The following is a 7,099-nucleotide window of genomic DNA, read 5'->3' as shown; positions in this document are numbered from 1 at the left end:
CCGAAACGCTGACCAGCCTCTTGTATAGAGTCTCAAGCCTGTGGCCAGAAGCAGCTGCGTGAAGTAGCCGCCGTGATGGATTGGGACCCCAGACACCACTTTGGAAGGAAAGGTTCCAGAAAGCAAAGCATGGGCCATGGGTCTCTGGGAAACCGCAGCACGTAAGTTCTACCTGATCTGGCTGCTTTCTTCTTGCTGATCTATTGTTTTACACACTGATAATTGTTTTTCCTGAGGCAAGAAAATAAAATAAACCCCACAAGTCTGAAGAACATAGAGTAGGGACAGAGGAGTCATAAGCAGGGAAGAGAAAAAGGCACAAACTGATGTTGTATAAAAATAAATGAATAAATAAATAAATAAATAACTCTTCAAATAAGAACTTTCCCCCTCCCTCCTACACACATCCTTTTCTCAGTTTCACACAGAGGTACCTTTCCTCTCTTCTAAAAATATCTTCTTAAAACAACATATAAAGAAGGAGCAATTATTTAATATAACTCATTTATAAAAGTGAACTTTCTCTCATAGACACAAAAATGATGGAAAATTATACAACCAGGAAATGAGACGATAGCATGTCTTTTTAAAAATTTGTTCTGTCAATTATGTAGCAAGGATTTAATTTAATAATTATGTTAAAATCTCCAGGTGTGTATCTATTTTTTTTTCTTTAGGATGTATTCATTTTTGTTTCACATATTATGAAGCTGTTATTAGTCAGATATGCATTTAGGATTATTAAGTTTTCTTGATGAATTGATTCATTTACCACTATGAAATTTCTCTGTCTCCAGTTTTACTCTTTGTCTTGAAGCTTTTTTTTTTTCTGATATTGGTATATTAATAGCTGCATTATGTTTCTTGAAACTGCTGATGGAATAGAATATCTTTTATTTGCACTTTCAGTTTCCACCAGCCTGTATTGATATATTTCAAGTATGTTTCTTGTAAGGAGAACCCCCATAGGTGATCTTGCTAAAAAAAAATTCATTCTGACAATCTTTGCCCTTTAAGTGGAATAATTTATCCATTTGCATTCATTATAGTAACTAATATAGTTTTTTTATCTCACCCTTCTTTGTTTTCTTTTATTCCATTTGGTATTCGTTCTTTGGTTTGCCCCTTCCTACCTTCTTTGTGTAGGTCCTATAATTTTTAATACTCTATTTTAGCGTCTATGTTTACTTTTTAGCTATTTTTCTCTTTTTAGTATTTGTTCTAGCAATCATAATAATTAGCTATAAATTATGGACTACATTTGAAGCACATTATGCTACTTCATATACAGTGTCAGTATCTTACCATAGTACCATTTGGCCTGGCTTTATTTTTAAACATATTTTTCTAGAATGTTATATACAAATTCCATAGTGCAGCAGAACATAACTGGGTCATGGAACCATTGAGAAGCAGAATAAGGCTCTGGATCTCCAGTTATACATATACACAGAAAGAACTTTGCATATAACTTCAGGAGATTTATATACACCTGGAGGCCAGTTTTGTGGACTCTTTGTATAGGAGAAAGTCTGTTTTATCCAGCTAGCATTAGTATGGAATCTGAAGCAGAAGCTTATTGATAGAACTTGAAAAACAAACCAAAATAATGGAAATGCCATCAGAAGATGCGGGCTAAAAAAGGCTTGGGGTCAGAGGAAAGAGAAAGAAAATATAAACTAAGAATTACTCCAAAATTACTTTACCGAGGTATTTTTATAACACCTAATTATCATCCCGTTACCATGGGCAATACATGATGCTAGCATTTGACCAGGTACTTACAAAAGTTATTGTAGGCCAGGGGCAGTGGCTCACGCCTGTAATCCCAGTGCTTTGAGAGGCCAAGGCAAGCAGATCACCTGAGGTCAGGAGTTCGAGACCAGCCTGACCAACATAGTGAAACCCTATCTCTACTAAAAATACAAAAATTAGCCAGGTTTGGTGGCACACACCTGTAACACCAGCTATTCGGGGGGCTAGGGCAGAAGAATCGCCTGGACCCAGGAGGCAGAGGTTGCAGTGAGCCGAGATTGCACCACTGCACTCCAGCCTGGGCAACAAAGAGTGAAACTCCGTCTTAAAGCAGGACGGGAAATGTGTTTCAGTGTAAGCCGGTTTTCAGGACTTATTTCCTATCCTGAGCACTTGGTACTCTGAGAACACCCCAGTAATGTAAGTAGAGCAATTGTTGAATGGGATGAAGACAAATGAACTCATCCTCCGGGTGAGGAGGGAGTTAATTGCTCTGCTTATGGGCACCATAAATTTTTACTCAGTACAATTTCTAAAAACCTGTGGCCAAGGAAAGGGTGTCCATCTCATTGATAAAATTTGGCTTGTTCACCCAGAGACATGCCATCTTGTTTATATGTATATATAACTGGGCACTGGGGTTAGGGTGTTTCCTGCTGACTTACTGGATGGCCTTGAGAGAATGCTATGCACCTTAAATTGTCTTCTTTGTTTAAATTGAAAATAATACCTTCTCAAAAGGTAGCTAACATTTACAAAACAGCTAAAAATATTTCCTTAAAGGAGTTGTGGTAGGAAAGCCTGATTTGTTCAAATACCACTATTTCCAAAACATGTGCAGTGACTCAAGGAAGTCACCAAAACAACTAAGAATTGATTTAATTAACCGTTGTATCTTAGTATTGACCCAGCCTTTATAATAGCCTCTTAAACTCTGGAATACCCCAAGTCCGGAGTGTAGGCATGTTTGTTTGCACATGTACTCACGCACTCACACACATTCACACGCACACCCAAACACATATACTCTTGCGCAGATACACCAACTGCAACAGCATTTTTAATTGAAAAGCATAAATTTGGACTGCTAAATCTATTAACGATTTGTTTTAATTAGGAACCCAGCTGCTTCCTGAGATTTTGCAGTCTGGGTTTCAGAACTTTTGCCATACTGAGAACGAGTCTCAAGTGGGTTGCTTCGGTCTTCCAGATCAGCATTTTTAAAGACTTGTTGGAAGGGGGAGCTGCAAATGCTTCTGAGCTGTAAAATTACAGCTGCATTTGTCCTTGGATGAGGATGGGGCTGCTTTGTTATTGTAGCCAGCACCCTGCCCCTGACCTCTCACTTGGACACGTTAAGTCTAGCAGGCTGCCTGATCTTTGGATCACCTTGCTTTACACCTTGCCAAGTTGGCTTACAGATATGCAGCATCGTGGTTGATTTTGAGGTCCCTACTTATCCCACCATCAGCAGGGGGAGCTGTTACTTAATTGAAGTCTAAAGCATCAAATGTGTCTCTTTTTTAAAAAAATACTTGACAAGCTGAGAAGGTAGTTCTTGCAAGTCAGTTAAGGGAAGTAGAGTCTGAGGAGCAGTAACATTTTTACATGCCTCTCTTCTGATGTTCAGCTAATGCCAGCCATAGAACTTGTTATTTGGATAACATTAAATGGAGTATAACACATTCTGTTCATCAGTGAGCGTGGAAGCCATTCATTAGTCTATTCACTCACTCACTAATTTGCTCATTTATTCATTCAATCTTTCTTGATTGCCTACTACATAAAATGCGTGGTGCTAGGAATGTGAAGATTACTAAAACACTGCTTCTGCCTTTTAGGAGTTTAGAGTCTAATGGATGAAACACAGAAACAGGAAAAAAAATTGCGTAGAATATGATAAAGATTAATAGAGGTATGTACAAAGCACATTGGGGATAGAGGGAAGGGAGTTGGGAGAGACTTTCTTTTTGTGGTACTGGGAATGCATTTACCAAATATTAATATTTGTTGAATGAATATTGGTAAATGGCCAGTGGATGGATGAATGAATGGATGAAGAGAACAACGAGCTGACAGGAAAGTGAGCACAGGCAGTCTAGGAAAACCAGTTTGAAGAAAAGCTTAATGAAAGGGCATGTTAAAGTTGGAAAGCGTGATAAGAGCAAGGTGCCATGGAAAGAGACTTAACAGGATCCTGAGAGGTGAAGCTTATGAGAGCAGAAGGCAGCTGTTCATGAGAGGTTTTTTGTGCCATGCTAAGGAGCTTGGACTTGATGATCAAGAAGCTGCTGGACCAGGGGAGAGATAAAGGGAGAGCTACAGTTTAGAAAGGTCCTTTGAGCAATGATGTGAATGAGGGTGTAGAAATGTAAGACTAGAGGTGGAACAGAAAAATACACTTGAAGATATTTTTAATACGATGAAACTTTTCTAAGAGTCTGAACTAAAGACTGACAGATTGGAAAGATACGTAGAAAACAAATCAGCAGGACTTAGCTGGTTATTGAATGTGGGACACTGGTAATTTTAAGGAAAAACACAGTGTACATGGTACTCTTTTGTAAGTACAGACATGCTGCTCTGCAGAGAACCATTTTCCTGAAATCGATATATATATAGATAAATTGCAATGGATAGCTTGCTAGCTATTTGGAGAAGTCACTTGGAAAAGTCATATTGCAACTTAAATATCATAATGATGGAGTATAAAGTTTGGACTGGACAGTGTCAATATTTGCATAAATTCAATTATGAATGGAATAGTTTGAAATATTTTGTGATTTAAAATAGACAATTCATTCAAATGTATTTATCAAGAAAATTTGTTCAACATTGATACAATAGGAAATAACTATAGAATGGATGTTGGTAAATGACAACTCATGGAGCAAACCCAGTGCCTACACTTCCCCACCTGTTTTTGCAAACGAAAGTTTATAAATAAAGTTTTATTGGAATACAGCTATACTCATTCATTTATATATTATCGATGGCTGCTGTCCTGCTACAATGGCAGGGGTGAGTAGTCATGAGACAGACTGCAAGCAGTTCATTGGTTGGTGTAAGATAAGAGGTGGATCATGCATGCGTGGCCAGGAGAACTCAGTATAGAGTGTGGGGTGACCTAGTTAAAGGGTCACTGGAACCCATAGACATAAACCAAGACCCAGGCACCCCAAGAAGCAGCCACAGGAGGGCAGCAAAGTCACATGACATTAAAAACATCTATTTGAGAGCAATGGTGGCCAGCAGTGTGTAGATTACAAACCATTTGGTATTTCATGTGATAGCACCAAAGTCCAATGGAAATTTCTTTAGAATGAATGTATATGCTCAGTAGTCTCTGTTGGATCCAAGTTAAGAAGTATTCACAAATCAAATCTGCTTTTGGGAGAAGCCAAAATTTTTAAAACAAGAAAGAATTTTTACTAGGATAAGATGTGTCAGTGCAGGATACTGACATTTTTACTTCATAGAGAACATTGATACAAGTCCATTTAAATAACAAGCATTCCCATTTTAACTGACTCTTTCACAAGAAGAGCAAGATGAACACATTGCAGCATGTAGTTCTTCCATGGAAAAATACAGCGTCCTTTAAAAAAAAATGAACACTGAGAAATAGCATTTATTTATTTATTTTCTTCTTCTTCTTTTTTTTTGTCCACATTGATTTATTTTGTAGCATACTTGGGCCAAACATTGCACTGGAGAAGAAGGATACGGCATAAGAATAAAAAGAGAGTGATGAAGTTATTTTATAATTTTAAAATCACACCCACATCAAAAATAATAAACATCTCTGGAAAAAAGCATGATTTAAGATGTACGTCTTGGTTTATTTTCGGTTTTCTTGCCTTGATTTTGGCCCTATATTAAGCCACTTCTCAATTTCAACATGTAGATAACAGTTTTAAAATCTCTGGCTTGGGCCGGGCACGGTGGCTCACGCCTGTAATCCCAGAACTGTGGGAGGCCGAGGCGGGTGGATCATGAGGTCAAGAGATCGAGACCATCCTGGCCAACATGGTGAAACCCCGTCTCTACTAAAAATACAAAAATTAGCTGGGTGTGGTGGCACGTGCCTGTAGTCCCAGCTACTCGGGAGGCTGAGGCAGGAGAATCGCTTGAACCCGCGAGACAGAGGTGGCAGTGAGCCGAGATCACTCCACTGCACTCCAGCCTGGCAACAGAGTCTTGCTCTGTCTAAAAAACAAAACAAAACAAAAATCTTTGCCTTGGTGAACAGAAGTTCTTAAGTTGAATATAGATGAATTTACCTAATTTTTCTGGTATGGTTTGTAACTTTGGACAAGAATTTTTAAAATTAAGTGGGTTTAAAATATTAACAGTAATAATTTTTGAAAACTGTATTAAATGTTTCTCTATACTTCTAAGTCATCAGAATACTGACATCTATATTAGTGCTAACAAATCGTCTCTTGAAAGTGATCTGGTTATCACTGATCCTTACCTCATTGACTTTTGTCAACAGTAGATATTCCTTGTTTGCACATACTGCATCTGCAATAAATGGTTGTAAAAAAAATTTTTAAATCTCTTATATTTGGAGGACAAGTTAATAATTTACAACTCCTTAATTAGGATCTATTTTGACAGGCCTTTCCAGCTGAGGAAAAACATTAATTGTGACAATTAAAAATGTAAAATTCTTATTCTTTTGATTGTTTCAATAGTTAAAGCCTTAGACTTTGGAAATTAGAAAAAACTTTGGTAAAAATATCTAACTTGGAAAAACTGTGGGTGTGTGTATATGCATGTGTGAGGTGTGTGTATCTCAGGTTTGGTGTAGCCATGGAAAGATGTGTATATGTATTTATAGCTCTTGTTTTTTAGCCATAATACACATAGTGTCTAGGGTTAAAAATGTTCTGAAGAAAATAGCACATTTGAATGTTAAATACAACCTCCCTTTGCTTTAAACAATTTCTCCAGTGGAGCATGACTTTTTCATCTTGAATCCTCTGAGATTCACTTACAGGATGTTTTGTCAGCCTGTCAAGTGTGAAGAACTCTTAATTTAGGCATGATCTCCCACTACATATTTGGATTCCCCGAACCGAGTCACATTTAGTAAAAGGATCCTGAAGCCTATACAAGCAGACAGAAATTTCAATAAACATGTAGAAGATCTGGCATTTTAGCTAGGCAGCCCTACATTTCAAAGAAACATGTTCCCAGCAGAAAACACATTCTTATATGGTGGTCTTGACAAAAAAGTCAGTTTATCAACACATGGCACAATATATAATTTTCCTGATTTTCTGAAATCTTGATGTTTTCCAAAATTCAGTCTTCTGCTAGAGATGCACATTGAATT

At 37.5% G+C, this 7,099-nt stretch overlaps 1 long non-coding RNA gene across 1 annotated transcript; it reads left to right on the top strand.

The window, feature by feature from the left end:
* On the top strand, positions 1-5,549 carry LOC139364119 (uncharacterized). The gene is made up of 3 exons (XR_011625401.1): positions 1-161; positions 3,597-3,670; positions 5,444-5,549. It is a non-coding gene; the product is annotated as an uncharacterized lncRNA (long non-coding RNA).
* The last annotated feature ends 1,550 nt before the right edge of the window (positions 5,550-7,099 follow it).

This window comes from Macaca nemestrina, chromosome 7, assembly GCF_043159975.1.
Source record: "Macaca nemestrina isolate mMacNem1 chromosome 7, mMacNem.hap1, whole genome shotgun sequence".
Lineage (NCBI taxonomy): Eukaryota > Metazoa > Chordata > Mammalia > Primates > Cercopithecidae > Macaca > Macaca nemestrina.
Note: the sequence above shows the minus strand (reverse complement) of the source record. Positions and strands in the feature narration are given on the sequence as shown.